The sequence below is a fragment of the Alosa pseudoharengus genome, unplaced genomic scaffold, assembly GCF_046254945.1.
Source record: "Alosa pseudoharengus isolate Yale_2024_CS ecotype anadromous, Long Island Sound unplaced genomic scaffold, YU_APseudo_1.1 YU_APseudo_1.1_scf_4, whole genome shotgun sequence".
NCBI classification, from domain to species: domain Eukaryota; kingdom Metazoa; phylum Chordata; class Actinopteri; order Clupeiformes; family Clupeidae; genus Alosa; species Alosa pseudoharengus.
Genome location: NW_027468774.1, coordinates 31,314,650 through 31,333,981, shown reverse-complemented (window position 1 = coordinate 31,333,981; position 19,332 = coordinate 31,314,650). Strand labels below are relative to the sequence as shown.

At 41.4% G+C, this 19,332-nt stretch overlaps 2 long non-coding RNA genes across 2 annotated transcripts; one reads left to right on the top strand and one right to left on the bottom strand.

Annotated features, from left to right (window-relative positions):
* The first annotated feature begins 12,396 nt into the window (after positions 1–12,396).
* Positions 12,397–14,316, top strand: LOC143103182 (uncharacterized). The gene is made up of 4 exons (XR_012982742.1): positions 12,397–12,535; positions 13,541–13,713; positions 13,798–13,940; positions 14,152–14,316. It is a non-coding gene; the product is annotated as an uncharacterized LOC143103182 (long non-coding RNA).
* A 47-nt stretch (positions 14,317–14,363) lies between these two features.
* Positions 14,364–15,938, bottom strand: LOC143103181 (uncharacterized). The gene is made up of 4 exons (XR_012982741.1): positions 15,666–15,938; positions 14,982–15,051; positions 14,737–14,891; positions 14,364–14,455 (listed from the first exon to the last, which is right to left on the bottom strand). It is a non-coding gene; the product is annotated as an uncharacterized LOC143103181 (long non-coding RNA).
* Between the last annotated feature and the right edge of the window lie 3,394 nt (positions 15,939–19,332).

Below are 19,332 nucleotides of genomic sequence, written 5' to 3'. Positions count from 1 at the left end.
GTGTGTGTAATGTCGGAAGAGACAAGCTGCTGTGATTGAGCAGAAGATGGCGAATCTACCACCTGATCATCTACTGCCTGACCACCCACCGTTCACCAACGTCGGTGTAGACTATTTCGGCCCCTTTGAGGCAAAGCGTGGACGCGTGCAAGTCAAGCAGTATGGAGTCTTGTTCACTTGTCTTACAGTCAGAGCAGTCCACTTAGAAATTGCACACTCTCTCGACACCGACTCGTGTATAAACGCAATGAGATGTTTTATAGCCAGAAGAGGGCAAGTGGAGGTTATGAGATCCGATAACGGAACAAACCTATATATATATGTATATATATATAAGTATAAGTATATATACTTTTTTGATCCCGTGAGGGAAATTTGGTCTCTGCATTTAACCCAATCGGTGAATTAGTGAAACACAAACAGCACACAGTGAGGTGAAGCACACACTAATCCCGGCGCAGTGAGCTGCCTGCTACGACGGCGGCGCTCGGGGAGCAGTGAGGGGTTAGGTGCCTTGCTCAAGGGCACTTCAGCCGCGGCCCACTGGTCGGGGCTCGAACCGGCAACCCTCCGGTTACAAGTCCAGAGTGCTAACCAGTGGGCCACGGCTGCCCCACAACCTGGTACCTGGTAGCTACAGAACACGAGATCCGCCAGGCGATGAAAGAATGGAACAAGTCCCAGATCTCTGAGGCTCTACTGCAAAGAGGAGTCACTTGGATCTTCAACCCGCCTGGCGGGTCGCACCATGGTGGTATCTGGGAGCGACAGATAAGAACAGTCCGGAAGATACTTACCAACCTTCTGAAGCTCCAGTCACGACGAATGTCTGCAAACGGTGATGTGTGAAGTAGAAGCAGTGATCAACAGCAAATCATCTGATGATGTGGACGACCTCGAGCCACTAACACCGAATCACCTTCTCCTTCTCAAGGGAAAACCAGCACTCCCTCCAGGCATGTTTCATAAGGCGGATCTATACTCCAAACGAAGATGGAGGCAAGTGCAGTATATCTCTGACATCTTCTGGAAGCGCTGGTCCAGAGAATACTTGCCCCTCCTACAAGAAAGGCAGAAGTAGCTGGAGAAGAAGATAAATGTAAAAGAGGGAGACGTCATACTCATCGTGGATGAGAGGGCTCCAAGAGGGTCCTGGTTAATGGGAAAAGTGGAAAAGACAATCCCCGACTCCTTAGGGTTTGTCCGTCGGGTCCTTGTCAAAACGAAGACCAACACCTTGGAGAGACCCATAGATAAGTTGTGTCTCCTGCTTGAGATGGAAGAATCTCATGGACAATAAAGGACATTATTATTTAGGACTTTATTATTTTCTATAGCTGCCTATCTTATAGGCCTCACCTAGATTGGTCTAGGCTGTTTATGTTGGATTAGACCTAGTAAAAGTACAGAAGGGGATTTGAATATAGAAAATGTCTCTTTAGTTTAGTTAGTATGTAATTGTCATCCCCATGATGAGCAATTAGGGGCCGGAAATGTTAGTGCCATTTTCCATATTATAATTTAGATTCAGATTTGGATTAATATTATTTTGATTCATGTTTAGTGATAGTTTATTATATCATGATTATGATTATGTTATGATTACATAATTGTATTTATAGTTTGCATGTTAGTTTAATACATGTTTAGTGTACATGCATTGCTTGAGACATAGGAGCTGCTTGAGAGAGCGCGCTGACCTATGGCGTAGGGAACTCGTGCATTGATGAAGTGTAAATACTGTGTGATTTGTATCTTGTGTCAGTATTCAGTAAAGACGGAGCGAACACACTGTTTTCTACCGTTGTTCAACACACTAAACTAGACTTCTTTCCGTCTTAGAGTGGTTAAGTGAATGAATATGTTGAGAAATACTTACGGATCAGAACAAGGGAACTTTAGCCACTACAGCTACTGATCAGGCAATTTAGCAGACTAATCAGGCGATTTATCACTTTGTGCAATTTCATTCTTAATGTCTTAACAAGAGGGAATATGCACTAATATTCAGGGAATTTCGCATGTACTGCAACCCATAATTGCAACATTACCTGCAGTTTGTTTGAAACGCTATGTGGACATACAGTATAAGAAGTCAATTGGACTTGTCAATTGGACTTGTCTTTCCTCGTTGGAGATTATTAGAGATTCGTCTGTCGTAAAAGCGTATTGCTGCAAGCGTTTTGTGATGTAAACTGTGCACAATGCACTATATCTGTACATTGTATGAAATGCCTAGGCTAAACAACGTGAATATATTTGTATTCCAACCATGAACAAAAGTCGAACAAGTCATTTTTTTCATTTGCTTGATGTTTGGTAGGCTTAGGCTATCCAAGTAAAACGAATCAAATGAACCAAAGGCAGGCCTTGTATTAGGCTAGGTGAACTTGACTATTAAACGGGAGACTTTCGGTAGCCCATCTGTAAACAATTGTGGGTCTTAAATTTAAGTTGTATGTTTACCATTTCTGTGCTACTGGTCTGTATGCATTTCCATGTTTGCAATGCACTGCTATACCAAAAAATATTTTTTGACTGGGGCGCTCAACTTTACGCATGGGGCGCACCTTGAAGCAGTGTTTAGCCCTGCCCGAATTCAACCCTTGCAATAACGTGTAGGGTGCATTGTGCTTGCTAGTATGATTAGTTTATTTTACCTTGTTGGGCCCCTGGGCACAGATGTATTAAGGGCCCCCCACTAATTGTCACATATGTGGGAGGGGGGGTTTGGGGGTCCTCCCCAGAATTTTTTTCATTTGTTTGATGTGATTTCCTGTATTCTGGTGCAATTTGGGGATGGCCAATACTAAATTCAATAAGATTCATAGCCTACATCCTGATTTTTTTATATTGAGGCAATGATTCCTTGCAAAGGCTTAATTGGGCTTCAGGGCCCCCTGGCCTGGGCCCGGTAGGCCTGTGCAGTTATCCATCCCTGCAGCCAGCCACGGTCATATGACCTTTATTTCGAAGGAAAATTGACTGTGAACCATAAGTGTGAAATCATGTGCAAGCCTATATAAAATGGAGAGTGACGTCACCAGCCTAAATAGCTGTACCCCCCGAAGCTCACAGTATAATTCGAACACTGAGAGGGAGGGGGCTTGTGTACAGGGCCACACACCCTCTACAATGTAATGACATAAAGATCAATGTAAATCTATTGACTCCTTCACGGTCCACATCACTGGAAAATGTACGCACAACCAGATAGCCGTATGGCGGGCCAATGAATCTCTGGTCAGCTCAGCTCAGGATCAGGCAGACAATCGGCATTAGCTACAGTAAGGCTAATTTATTAAGGAATGGTTTGCAGTCCTGGGGTGATAATAACATCGCATACCTTAACAGCTCAACATGCCGGTCTATTAGCTGCATCATTTTTCTGACCCAACCCCAATATTAAATATTCAAATTACTAAGTACTTTAGCTATTAATAATTATGCAGATACTATAAATTACTAACAAAATATATAAACTTTATATATGAAATATATATAAATAAAATGTATGAAATACAAACATACGACATGAAGCCATCTTTTCAGTGGGTGTTAGGGGGGATCGTGTAGACTAGAGCATGGGTCGGCAAGAGGCGGCACAAAGCTAGCCCGCCAGTTATATTATTTGCCCTGCCAGATTATTCTTGTAGTCCGATTTAAAAAAAAATAATTTACAAATAGCCTATTCACCAATCAGACCACATGTGCTTAAACAAATATGAGAAAGAAAACCAGATGCACTATGATCCGGTCCTTTGATCCCTGATCCTCTGCCAGCAGCAGCGCATGTTGCGCTTTTTGTGCGTCTGTCTGGAGCGGATAGGCCACCTTGAAGGTGCCGCTTCGTCTTTTAGTGCCGTCCTTTCTAACAGTGACAGCGTCATGGCAGATCAGACACACAGGCTTTGCATCTGTGAAACCGGCTAAGATGAATGCAAACTAGTCTTTTCAATCCTTTTTATAGGCTCTACTTTCGCAGTAAAACTTCCTGCTTTAGACTTTTTGATCAAGACATTTTCTCCCAACTTATATCTATAGTTCGCTCCTCACTCTGCAAGCTAATATTTATTGTAGGAAACCAATAAGCATTGTAACATTGTCATGTCAAGAGGTGGGTCAAAGTATTTAAGAATAAAAGTAAGATAGACTATCCAAAGTAGTAGCCTATATAGGCCTAAAATAAACAAGGCTCCATGTAAAACAGTCTATGATTTTATCAAATTATTGTAGCCTAGGCTACATATTTGCTATTCACAATATTGAAAGGGGACCTAAAACAGAATTAATCAAGAGCATGCAATTATTCTAGGAAAACCATCAATGGGCCCATCCATGGTTAATGAGTTATTTTTCATGAGTTATTTTTTATCCATTATCCGTGTAGATGCCTGTTGACTAACAGGTCATCCACCGGAGCGGCGTTTAAATATTAGCCTATCCTCTGGCCTGCCATCTATTGGCTAAGTAAAAAAACTGGCCCGAGCCCAAATTTACTTGCCGACCCCTGGTGTAGAGTCTATGATCTCCACTGGTATGGTGGGGGGCTCTCAAATCAAATCAAGTCAAATAAAAAAGTAGCACAATTCTTGACTTATTATTGGTATTGAAACAATAATTTTCACATGAGAAAGGCACCTAAAGCCTAATGGCATGGCTCCCATTGACTCTGTGGCCAAAATAATGTGTGATAACAGCTGAAATTTAATGAACCTTGATTCACTTATTCACCTCATTCTTTGGATGTATTATGTGTGCAGGACCGAAGTGGGACTCTCTACATAGTTCAAATTGTGTGATCTAGTTGTCTACATTTGACTACTTCTATAATCCACCATTGGTTGTGACTACTTGGACCTCGATTATTGCATATCCAGAGATATGTGAGGCATTTTCATTTATAAAGAAGAACAATATCCCATTTATCCTTGTATGCTCATAGAAAAATGTATTTCTGTAAGTCCTTTTCTGATAAATAATATAATTGGTGAATAAAACCCTCCATTCCATCCACAATTTGCACATTTGTTTGTACAAAATCTTTATTCAGAAAATACTGTATTTTTGGACTTGTTGTGTGCCTTAAAGAGCAGAGCTTGTGGAACATTGGTGTAATATGAAAAAGCCTTATGTGGCCCTTAATATCCCTTTGGGACTTAGATTGAGTTATGGCCACTCCTCCACCCCCTGCCAGATGCAGTGATGACTCATCCCAAGTAAATGTAGGAGATGAATAGAACTCTTTTTGGTTGCAGATGTGTTGGATTCAAGGGAAGCATTCTGGTATATTCCAAGAAATGATCATGTATTGAAAGGATCTAAAAAGGCCCTAGTGTTTTATTCACATTCCATGTGTGCATGTATGTATGAGAGAGAAAGTCCAAAACAAAGTCCACAACAAAGTATCCAATGGAAGAGTTGGGTGTGGGGGGTAGAGGCAGGAGCTTGTAATGCCCATCCATAATAACACAGTTTGACCAATGAGAGCTTCTGCACAAGCCTCAAGAATGGCTTAATATACAGTACAATGTTTAATTTAACTGTATAAATATATTTCTGCAACACTAACACACGCCATGGCATACTGTCACAATTACTTTACTAAACTATTACTTACCCATACTAAGATAGATAGATAGATAGATAGATAGATAGATACTTTATTGATCCCCAACAGGAAATTCAAGGTCTCAGTAGCATACAGACATCACACACAACATTCACTAACAGCAGAAAAAGTAATAAAAGTATATAATATAAAAAACACAACTAAGCAATAAGGACAGTATAGATAAAGAATATACTAAAATACAAATTATACTTAATAACACTAAATCTAAATCAAGTCTAAAACAGTATCCACATAGTGTGCTTAGGGGTGATTAAGCATGAGGCGCTTGCAATGACTGAGGCAGGGACTGAGCCTGTGAGTCTCTGTGCATAGTAAGGTAAGGTGCTCTGTGAGAGTGAGTGTCATGGTGATAGTGCAAATGAGTAAGTCCTACAGTGCAAGAATAAAGTCTAGAGACCAGCATAAAATAAATATGGACATATAAGAGAGTAGGCAAGGTAATATAAAAGACTGTGGCCACAATCCGGCTGTGGGATGGGTTATGCATAGTGCTAATATTGCACGCAAACAGTGAAGCAGTATGACAGTGGTAAAAAGTGGCTAGTGGACAGACAGTACACAAACATGGAGAGGGTGGAGAGGCAGACAGACTATGCGGAGAAGTCTATCTCTCCTCTTCCCTTAAGTGAAGCATTGAACAGTTCAATGGCCCTGGGGACAAATGACTTCCTCAGTCTGTCTGTTGTGCAAGGCACTACAACCCATGCAGAGGCTACGGTGTCAGGCATAGATTGCGGAATGTGCCTAGCCTACTTTAAGAGAAGATAGATTAACGTGACAAATGTCATATGTTTTTCCTTGACCTGCCCAAAAGTGAAGTGGCCCACCAGGAATTCTCCCGATTACCCACCCCGGGCCTGGACCTGTCTGAACTAGGGTTGCAAAGGGTCGGAACATTTTTGCTTAATTTCCGGAAACTTTCCATGGGAAGTTAAAATGGGGAATTTTGGAAATATTCCAAATTGGAAGCTTTTATGGAATTAAAGGAAATTATGTGAATTTACAGGAATTAACTGGGAATTTTGGGTAAGTCATACAAACTGTGTCATATACAACATCAACATTAATATTTTGTTTCGTAATAAGTAATAAGATTTGTTTGTTAGTATTTTTGCTTAGCTTAGCATACAAAGCTAGCTAGCATGCTAGCGGGAATCCCTTTCCCTGCCTATGGTTTACTAGCGTGCTAAGCTAGCAACACTGAAACCACTTAACTGCCCAAGATACACCAAGGCGCTCAACAACAAAATCCGATTGGTTGGAACATTGACTGACTATCACTTTGTCCAGTCAGAATCCCAGAAAATGGTAAAACAAATAAAAGAAATATAAAAAATAATGACACAGCATAACACCCCAAACCTCATAGATTATGAATATGTATAAAGTTGTCAAGATTAATCAAACAGGCAATATGAGCATATGGTTATTAATCATCCCGTTAGAGCTGATGCAAAATGACATACACCCATTTGAATGAGGACAAAAGTGATGACAAGCCCATAACTGGGCAACTCTGTTCGCAAACTTCCCCCAGTTTCATACCAGTTATTCTCACATGAGATGACGTTTTCACAGGGATTTTTTCCCCCCCATGCACATGAACGCACCATAGGTTTCCTTCATTTCTAGTTGCCTATGCTGATTACTGTGTGTGCTTGTGATTGACGTATGTGCAGGGTAGAAATTCAACTGAGGCTGTTTTAACTAATATTATGCTCTAAGATGTGGTTTTGTCCACTACATTTAAGTTCCCCGTTATAGACTAACTTGCCATATTAAAAATTCCCAGTTTATTCACATTCATTCCCATTAATTCCCGTATATTCCTGTTAATTCCCATGTAAAGTTTCCAACTTTGAAAATTCCCAGAATTTTGCAACCCTACTGTAGTCTGAACGGCAAGCAAACCTCAACAATGGATGGCTCAACATAGCTTCAGCACTAGACCCATGCTAAGTAGATAGAGAAGCAGTGTGGACCAGCTTCAGGTACTGCTGCAAAATAAACCCAGTACAGCTATCCCAGAGCCTGCAGAAGAGCCACCGAAAAAGAGAAACCTCCTACTCTTTGCTTCAGACACAGACTCAGATGATAACACGGCGGAACCAAGCTGTTGTGCTTTCATAGCCTACGTCAGACAGATTAAATCATGTTTCTCGACTCTACACACAACGGGTTGACCCCGCCTTCACCTTGACACCACCCCTAACTCTGCTGTAGCACCAAGTGGCCCAACGTTTAGGTTCAGGCAGAAATCAGGGGCCAGTAGCACCAATAATATAGCCCCCAAGTGGCACCAGTTAGCACCCTCACCTGAAGGTGTGAAAGCAATTAGCCCCGGCTCGACGGTCTGAAGGTGGCTGATGAGAAATTGTTGCTTTTTTGATATTTTTTTTTTGTGTGAAATGTGGTAAAAGGGCTGTTTTTTATTCAGTTGCCTGAGTTTATTTATGGCACATACAGGAGAAATAGTGTTGACATTGAGGGGAGTGTTAATTTATTTTCATTGTGTCCCCTAGTGTGGCAGATTCAAGAGGGGAAAGTTGTAGCTGACTACGCTACATAGGGTATTTGTCACCACTAGGAAATAACGGTCACCATGTTAAATATAATTTGTGTATAGCGCTCTTATATTGTATTACGGTAGCCTGAGAGTGTTGGTTGTTATATGTGGGGTATTACGGTTTTTCATACCTGCGTGTATGCCATGCTACTTCAGTTTTTTCACTTGTATGTAGTTGATGAAGGTGACGGATGAACAGAGCCGTACTCTATGTGAAAGTTCATTTAATAAATGACATTGAATAGACACTCCGCTTATTCTTCTCCACGTCAAGTTAATCCTGCGCGACAGTCAGTTAACTTAACACACCAATTCAAACACACCTTGCTAATTGGCAACACAGGTTCGACACATGCTGGGCAGAGACGTGATTTTAGGAAATATATATATTTATTATAAAAATGGAGCTACGGAATTTGACATAAAATAATAGAAAGGACAGGGGCTTGGATCACTGGTGACACAGCAGAGAAAGAGAGAGAGAGCCATCGTGCACACACAATTTACACTGCACTGCAAACAAGTTATGACACTTCAACACAACTCACACTCGCACTACAACAAGTGACAAAAATTAATGTCAGACACACCCGGTGAAACCAGGGAAACTAGTGCGAAGAGTCCCCCACTTTAAGACTGTAACCACCCGTTAAGGCCCCCTGTTTCTTGTGGTACAGAACTGGGACAAACAAATAACAAAACTACGGAGCCCCGGATATGTCATGGGGGAAAAAAAGAATAAGTTGTGGCCACGAAATAGCAATTCGTTCCCACAAAATAATAAGTTGTGGCCACAAAATAGCAATTCGTTCCCACAAAGTACTAATTTGTGGCCACGAAATATTAATTCGTTCCCACGAAAAAGTAATTTGTGGCCATGAAATATGTAGTCTAACGTGCACTGGACAGCTGGGTGAGCAAATCGAGCGCCAGTAGAAGCCTGTCGTGTCTTTTCTCATCACTCCCCACCAGCTCTCAATTCTCTGGTTTGCAGTAGGGTACAACCGGGAAGATTGAAACGGGGGACGAATGAAACATATTAACCTCCGTTGCTCAGCCAAATGCCATCCTGTTACGTCCTGTTATCACGGAGTTACAGGCGATAAACGATTTCTGATGGACACAAGTTTCCTTCATTAGCGATTTATTTTTTTTGATTATTAAAGAGTGTTTTTCATGTAAAGGTTTGACTCCATGCTTATTCAGTAGAGCATTTAGTGCTCTCCCCAATCCCAGACGTTCACATTGCATGTTTGTTTGTAATGGGTGCAAAACAGCCTATAATGTCTATGGGGGGACGATTGAAACACCTATTTGTCCCGACCAGGCAGTAAACCCCATTTATTCTAAGTCAATGCAGACGTATCTGTGTTTATACTATATTTTATTCAGGTGAGACATGGAAAAGCAGTTTTAGAAAGATGCAAATATATTTGGGGCTATCAGGTAGGGGGTCGAGTTTTGCCATGTTAACCTACTGACGGCCTGTGGGTCATGAAGGGCACTTATTTGGATGTGTGGTGGCTTTAACCACATAAAAACAGAGTGAAATAACATTTTGTACTATAGAAACATTATATAATTCGAAACATGCATTATTCTAGCTATATTAATGGCATAGTGCATGCTATTTCCATAACTGCGAAATACGCGCATCACCATGACGGCAATGAGTTGTTAACAGACATGAACCAAGACATATAGCCCAGCAGCAATCTATCTAAAAGAACACAGACTTGAAGTACCATTCATGGTATGTTGTCAAATATTGAAGTTGTGGGAAGTTTACATAATTTAAGCTGTATGTTTCATTCGTCCCCCATGCTGTTTCATTTGTCCCAGCCAGGAGGGACGAATGAAACATAATGCACGTTCAACTTCTCCTTAAATAACTCTTGAACGGTTTTGTTCAGAGCTGTAAATGCAACTGTATTTGACAGAGGACAGATGTAGGTTGCTAGTGACAAAATATTAACTTTCAGTGTTTTACAATGTCTTTGTAAATTACGTTTCATTAAAAAGTGTTTCATTTGTCCCGGTTCTCCATCAGCTTCGGCGTTGCTCCTGACCGTCCATCTATCTCGGCACAGGTCCTCGGGTCAGCGCACCTCTGCGACGCGACGTTTTACAAAAGATAAAAGTGCCCGATATACAGCATGATTTCATCAGCGCGCGGCGTATGCAAATAATAACAAAGAAATGGAACAGTGATGGGTGTGTGGGTAGAAGGCGTGAGATGAGATGAGGATGGGGAAAAAGTGAGAGTGAGGAGGGGGGGGAGAAAGAAGATTCACCTCCAGCTATCTGATGCATGTTTTAATGGAAATGTTGACGGCCGCCTTATAAAAAAACGCAAACGAGAGAGACACGTTCAAGTCGTACCTACGCCGGTGCAGCGACCTGGCTCTTAATAGTTGGAGATGCCTCTCGCTAATAATGAATCCCTCCAATGCCAGGCTTTTCAAAATGTCTTTGTATTTCATTCCCAGCCTAAAATAGCACTCTACCATACTATCCCTGTCCATTGTGTGAGCAGCGACTGTTCCTGTTTGAGGAGTTGCGCTTGATTTGCTCATCCAGCTGTCCAGTGCACAGCCTATAGGCCTACCTATTTCGTGGCCACAAATTACTATTTCGTGGGAACGAATTAATATTTCGTGGCCACAAATTACCTATTTCGTGGGAACGAATTAATATTTCGTGGCCACAAATTAGTACTTTGTGGGAACGAATTGCTATTTTGTGGCCGTCTCTATAAAAATACAAATGTTATAGTTACTCCATATAACTATTTGATCAAAACTGCGAGTAGGTGAGCATCAGAATGAAGGAGTTTACCTTCAAGCCGCACAGAATAAAATCCTACGAGGGACCAGCCCTGTTCCAAACTGAACAAATCACGTCGCCTAGTAGCCGCAACTCCTTAGCGCAAAACAGCGATGATTTGGCGGCACTTGGCTGTACAGCAGCCCATCAGAACGCCAACCAGTGAGCCAAACCAGGGGCCTGTACTACGAAGGGAGCTTAACCTACCCAGATGTAACCCAGGGTTACTTTGTTAAACCGGGGTTGACAAAACCTGGTTATCTTTAGTGGTGTTAATCGGTACTACGACGCTGATTATGAAGTTGATTTGTTGAGCCGGGGTTAACCTCATTGGAGTTTGTGCGCGTTCACATAAAAGGGGCGGGTTGCAGCGCAAATCACCACTTTCAGTGATGACGCGTTCACCTTATTTTACAGATGAGGAATGCACAATTATTATGACAAGTTATGAGGAATTAAAACCCACTCTACGACAAAAATCAAATACGTCGGCAGTGAACAAAGCAAGGCAAGGCTGTTGGCAACGTATTGCAGATCGGGTAGCCTAAATGCCTAAAAGTAAAGTTTTATGTCCACATGTTCTTCAAATACGGAGGATTAATAGCGGAATGTATTTAATGAGTTTAAATAATTAAATTGCTTATTTATTTTGAGTTCATAGAAATGCCAACAGATGCAACACAATTTAGAAGTGGGCATATAGATTACAGTAATAAGGATAATTGAATGTTTAAGTAGCCCCATTGACTGATTTAGTGTATGCCTAATCCTGTGAACATTTCAGATGCAACACCATTGCCAAATGCACATGGCAGCAGGTGAAAATGAAACACAAACAAACACATTATTCAGAATAGTGGTTTATATAGTCATAGCTTGCATTAATATTTCTTAAAGTGCCCATATTATGCAAAAATCACTTTTTCTGGGATTTGGGGTGTTATTGTGTGTCTCTGGTGCTTCCACATGCATACAAACTTGTAAGAAAAACCATCCATGCTGTTTTGAGTGAGATACAGGTTTCAGAATTGATCCCACCTTCAGCCTCTGGGTGAGCTGTTCAAAATCGCCACGGGTTTTCTACGTCACAAACCGAAATATTTGAATATTCCCACCCCCTCAGAGCATACGTACAGTGTCTCCACCCACCAGGTTCAGCAGTAAACTTCTCGGATAGCAGCCATTTTGTTACCGATTTGGAAGCACTGGTTCGGGTTAGACACCATGTCGAAGTCCCATGCGAAATGCTCTGTTGTTGGCTGTATAAAAGAGCACAAAACACTACATCGTGTCCCAGCCGAAAAGGACAGAACAGCGGCATGGATTGAGTTCATTTTTGATGGCAATATCCCTGCTAACGTTACAGTTGGCAAGAAACTGGCAACAATCATTTCGAGACTGACTATTTCTCAAACTACTGTCAGTACAAGGCAGGATTAGCCGGGAAACTCATCTTAAACGACGGCGCAGTTCCAACTTTGCGCGAAATACCTGCAGATGAGGAACATGTAAGTAGTTCTATACAATTTCATTTGTAAATTAGGGTAAACTCGTGTGTGTTGTAGCAGTGTTTTGCCATTGACACCGAGGCGGCTAACCGCTAGCGCTAGCTTCTAACATTAGTTAGTTTACAAGTCTGCTTGGTTTCTCCTGCAAAGCCATTGTCCAGCGAAACTTTCGAAAGTTGTGCATTTGTAAAATATTTCTATGCTGTAATTGGTTGCGCAACAAAAAGTCAGTTTAAAACAAGTGTGTGTGTGGGCAAGATTACAAGTTTGGTCGTCAAGCTAACGTTACAGTAGATTTTTGCCCACCACATCAGAAGATACAGTAGCTAGGCCTAGCTCGCCCCTAATCCAAACATATGTTTCTGATCTTTTTAGCAGCTCATTCATGTATAAGGGAGATGTCAAATTGTGCACGTATTTACCTGTGTTTATTTTGCAATTCTACACGAACTAACCAAGCAGTGTTTTGCTAAACTAACCAAGTAGGTAGTGTTTTGCCACCGTACAAGGCAACGCTAACCGCTAGTTTAGCAATCTGCATTGTGTCGACATTCAAACCCTGTGACAAAATCGGTCATGCAGTACACATCCTCGGCGGTTTCGGGGAATTTGCTAAAATAATGCGTTTGGAAATGTTTTCTGAACTGGAATATGTTAGTGTTGTCCAGGGTAGAACGAGTGTATGGTTGAAATTGCTACATCACTGGACAATTTACACTCAAAGCCAACCATTATTTGTAATTAGTTTATTCTCTTGTGTAGTATTTATTAGTGATCCTTTTTTTTGATGTAGCTGTTGGCATACATGTAAGATGAAGTTGATGTCATTTCTCTTTTTGTATAGGCCAGTACATCATAAACATTACATACAGAAGAAAGACCAGCTACAAAATATATTGGTTGCCAGACTGAGCCCCCTGAAAGAAAGAGTGTTGGCACACAACTGTCTTCTTGGTCATTACCAAAAATATGATATGTACTATGTATATTTTTTTTGTCTTGCAGGAACTCCTGCATTCTACAATCTAGAAAAAGGAGCTGACCAAGAAGACTGTCCTGAAGGATATTGCCAAACTCGGTCCCCACTATCAGACGTCCTCTTTGGAGGCGTTCCATAGTGTCATTCTGCGGTTCGCACCCAAAAACATGGTCTATCCATATCTGGGAATGCTGTGCAGGTAAATGAAACTGTTTATTCTTTGATAATATTTGCCCATTCCTTGAAATTGTCTTCATGTCTGATTTTCTTTTTACTGTCCAAGACTGGCTGCACTGCATTATAATGAGAATGCTAATCGAGGACAAGCCACCACATCTTCAGGGGATCCTCTTTACAAACTGCGCTTTCCAAAATCCAGGAAGGGAGAGTGCAGAGCCAGACCAGTGAAGACAGATGCTACATTCCGTAAGTTTTTTTTTTTTTACACAAAAACAAACATTTACATTGTACATGACAAATTACTGCAACAGTGCTTTCAACACAATAAATAAAACCAAACAAACGTATTTAAATACCTGAGAAACTACAAAATCTCATGTGCAAAATGAACAGTTGTTGAATAATGTAGTAAATTATACTAGTGATTCACTTTTTTGTGTGTATGTGTATTGCACAGGGTATGTTGATTTGATGGACATGATCATGGAGAAAGTCTTTGTACTTCGTATGGAGACAAGATTCTGAAGATAAACATCCCGCCGGACCTGTCTTCACAATATGAGCATCCAGACAAGGAGGAGGTCATCGCCAGCTATGTCTCAAGATTCAATCAAGGGGCGGGAGTTTGAAGCCTACATATCTTCCATGGGCGTCAGGAAACTCCCGTCACGACACATGAGGCGATCACTACCCGTATCTTTCTACCAAGGAAGCCCCAGCACCAGCTCACAAAACTTCTGTAGGCTTAATACCTGTAACGACTGAGAAAAATGAACATTGCTAGTCAAAAGGTTTTATAATGTATGTCTAATTTGGAATCAGTGAATCATTAAATACTGTATTTTTATGTACAATGACAGTGGTAAATAAATGTTTATTGCATGTGTAAAATGCTTCATGTGAATTTGTGTAATATACAGTTTGCTAAGGAAATACTTGGCTATGTTCAAGAAAAAAATCTGAAAGAGGCTTTGGCAGACTATATTTGCTTTATTATGTTGTATGAACAGTGAATGTAAGTAGGTTATTACAGATAACTCACTGCTCTATTCCCCATAACTGTAAAGGACCGTAGTCAGCCCTGTAAATGTTGCATGCATTCTGCAGTGAGAACACATTTAGACCGTCCAGGTTTAGAACCTGTTTGCCTATCATACATGGAGGCCTTTCATCCAGCTGCTGCAGCCGTCTTGTAACCTGTTATGCATAACATAAGGTAAGTATCTGCAGTGGCATCTTGTCTGCAATCATACATTGCTGACATAAGTATAGGAAAGATCATGTTACCTGTGGTACCTCCTGGCAGCATAAATTCTCAGGCTCTGACAGCATTGTTGCACAATTTCCACATGTGCACCTAAACAAACAAATACAAAAGGAGTCATGCATGAATAAAGCTAAAGAAATAATAAACCTGGTATTTTTTACCCAATAATAGCACCCACGATTACATTTGAACAAGCGTGCTCCAGCTAGCTAGTACTTTTTCTCAGCCTGACGTAAGTAGGTGAATGGTAAGTAGTGCTAGGCTAGACTTTCTCAAGTTTACAATGCGAACACATCAGTATACACCAATATATCAAGCGCATACATGCAAGTCTCATAAGTATGACAGAAAAATACTACTGTACTTTAGGAACACTCAGTACAGTGAAAAAACTGTAACGTTAACGTTATTAAATATTATAAGTTAGAGCAGGTTACAGGATCTGCCAACCGAGCGAAGCTTGAAGCAGCGGGGTGTTTACAAGACATAACTTCACGTTTAGTGAACAAGAAGCACAATATAGTTTACTACTGTGTGAATACAAATTCATTAAGTTTAATAAATAATGAATAATAATTCATAATAGTGCCTGACCTGGCACTAACGTTAGCTATCGATAGCTAGACTAGCCTAACTTAGCTTTCACGGGCTAAACACTGACTAGCAGCTATCTAAGTTTCAAAAAAATAGAAAGTTTCACTAACCATTTAGAAGCGTCTTGCTGAATTCTCTGAGTCTAGGGTAGTGCAGGAGACTCCCCTCCTTCAGGATCAGATTCTGGTTCGAACATGTATGGTTGAACTACTGCCGCCATGTCCATGTGAAAGTTAACGTAGTAGTAGTGGTAAGAGTCAGTGGGGCGTGGGCAAAGATTCTAGAAGCTTTGGGCGTGGCCAAATTAGCTGCAGATCATGAATATGTAATGAGCAGCAGAAAACAGCACACTCTGGAAGGGGCTGAAACAGTGGGTAATAGAGATAGGTAACAATCGTTTCCTACACGCTATTTCCACCAAACAACTTCTGAAACATGTTTTATGGAACTCAAAGACCTATTTGAACTTGTTGAAAAATAGTCAAAATATGGGCACTTTAATTATGAAAACATGTAGGCCTATGCTTATAGCCTTCACTTGGCCTCTGTTTTACAGCTAACAAGAAAAAGGTGTCTTTGAACACTATAAGGCACCAGAGTGTTTTACAGTAGCAGAGGCATAAGCAGAGGGAGCGGGGGGGGCAGGGGGGGGGGGGCGGTCGCTCCGGGCCCACGACCGCAAAGGGGGCCCACTTTTGGCCAAATCTATCTTGATTAATTGTTATATTTACCGATGCTTATTTGTACTAAAATGTTAGGCCTACTAAAGATGCCACTGGTCCGTATAGCGCGCTCACAATGGGAGTTCGTCTGTCATGCTGCAAATTAAATAGCCCGCACTCTCCCTTTCGCTACACTGTTGCGTTTTAAAAGCGAAACTGATGCCACAACCGGTCTGGGTTTGCCGAAGTAGCCTATGCTACAGGCTGCATTTATTACAGTGTAGGTCTAGTCTTGTGCCTATTTAGACGCAGGAGCATAGGCCGAAGCTTGCCGCGACAACAGCAGTCACTATCAGGCACGCCAGCAGGAATGAATGTTCAGCGCATCTACCCCTCCGCGAACATTGAAAGGCTTAATATTTGTCCGTTTCCCGGTTTCGTTCATGCATTGGCCACCTAAAAAGTAGCCTAGTACAAAATGCAATATACAAATAACGCCTAATAACAACCTATTCATTTGGACAACTTTATACGACCCTAAGGGTAAAGTTACCTTTAGTTTTGTTCTAGTTTACCGTTTTGTATGGCTTTAAACAGCGTTCGCGCTTTAACATCAGTAAATATTATAATGGTAACGTTTTGAAAAGCATTTGCCTACCTTGTTCATCTGAAATAACTACTCTAGTTTTGCTGCCTCCATCCTTTGCTACCTCCACCCTTTCATTGTTTCCAAAAAAAGTTTTATGTCCATGATAGCCTTGAAGTCTTGAGTTAGTGAATTAGCTTAACATTGTGTGTTGATAACTGGCAACCATAGTAAAAGAAAGCAAGTAGCCTAGCCCACAACTTTTGTAATTGCTGCGTGCGTAGGCTATTATTCCCTCTCCTGCTCAAACAACATTAAAGTTGATTTTGACAACGTGTTTACACATTTTAAAGAAAATTGTAAATAGCCTATTGTCGAGCAGTTAATGGGATACTGCACAGTTGTGAAGCAGTTGGGAAGTTATGGTGGGCTAACTTTGTGTGAACACACACGGGAAATTCTCTCTCATTGAGTTGCCTGATAATATGCACAGCTGCACCGATGCATAAACTAAACGGCAGACTAGGTCATCAGGACATAAACAAAATGCCTCAGCCTCTAATAAGCACAATATGAAGTGGGCTAAATAAAAACATGATGTTGGAATAAACACCGACAGTATAGGGGCCCACTAAAGATCGTCGCACCCCCTATAGTGAAGCATTAGCTCCGCCCCTGAGCAGAGGAGTTGGCCATCGCAAATAATAGTGGAAGGCCGATTGTGGAAGGGGTTGAGGGAGGCATTCGGTCGGATTCTGGTGCTGTGGAAATGTGTAGCCTTTATGTGCAAGGTACATTAATATGACATTTAATTCAATACGTTTGTTAAAATGGTGATTTTAATTAATTAGGCCTACTATGTCCGATTTATTCTTGCTCAGATGTTCAGCATACTGTAGGCCTATGTCCGATTTATTTTCGGACATATAGGCTATTCTTGCTCAGATGTTCAGCATCACCAATGGAATACATGAATGTCCACGTACGGGCATTGCTATGAGACGTCTTCCTAGATCATCTGACAAAGATAACGAATTCCCTCGGCTGACAATCTATATCTTCATAGAGAATATCGTCCGGGTAGGCTATATATTTTCTGGCGGTCTCTAAAACCCCTCGCCCTGCGAAGAGAGTCCCTCACGATTTGCGCTCCAATGTCGTATGGATCATCCAGGTACGCCGACATGTCTCGGGAGAAACTGTTAGTGGAGGGGTGGTACTTGTAAAGGGTGTGGTTAACGGAAACCTCGGGTTAACCAAGAACATAACCTGGGGGTCGTTTCTAGAAAGCATCGTTTGCTAACTTGCGTCGCAACCTTGGTAGTACGCTCCATCGTTCTTGGATTTGGTGTTTCTAGAAAGGGTAGTTCGAACTCTCAATCGCAAACAAGGACGCAAAGTTTGGTCGTTTGAACTACTGCCCCTAGGCAGTCGCACTTGTGTCGTTCCTTGGTAGTTCCTGTTGGTGTCCAGAGCGCCTAACCAAAAATCACAACCGCCTAAACAAAAATTGCGAAGTGGATGTTTATCTCGTGACTCAATGATTGATATATCCTGTAGCTTAATTTTGATTAAGACACTGACTCCCCTACTTGGCTCATTCTTGCTATTTATGTTAATTCGAGTATTGCCTTGCTTTTAGTATTATAATCTTCACAGACTCTTACAACAGCAGTGATAAATGGTGTAGTGGCTAGAGCAGAAGACTTGTTATCCCAACGTTGTAGGTTCAATTTTCTTATGATGTGAGATTGTCCTTGCTTCTCGCTACCTGCAGGTGAACTAGTGTGACACGTAGATTCAATTGTTTTTGACTGATGTATTGCCTACCTATGGTCTATGGTCGAGAGAGTAACTATATACATAAATATGTATGGTCAAAACCGTTTGTTGTGTCTCGTAGGCCTACTCTTACTCAGAGATGAAAAGAAGAGATAGGATGCGAACTCCGGCCGAGCGCGCAGTGCACCAACGCGCTGCCGTTAAGCCACGAGACAGTTGATAACCTATGGGATACCCAGATATTTGTCCAGGCTATATATTTTTTCCAACTCATAGATATTTAACACAAATAATGACTCATATTGGTCTGCTTAAGTTAACTGTTTTATATGCTTGCAATAGGTTTAGGTTTTGGCTGATGGCAATGACAATACCAGCATTAATCACTCGGTTTAGATTAGAAACATGTCGACATAGGCCGTGACAGAACATTTCTAGGGGGTGGGGTATTACACGTTGCCACTGTTTCCACCAATGATATGTATCGCTGCATCATCAACAACGTTGTTGGAACTATGGTGTTCGAACGTCGGAGGTAGCGAATTGCGACACAGGTACGATGCTTTCTGGAAACAGGTGTAACAGTGTCGTTGTTTGGTCGCAAGTTGCGTCGTACCATGGTGGTTGAGCAACTTCGTTGCTAACTTTTCTAGAAACGACCCCCTGGTCGGAGCAGTAAATTGCCATGGCAGCATACCTCGGTTAAAACCTATCCACCTTTCGTAGTACGGGTTAATCGGGAAGTTA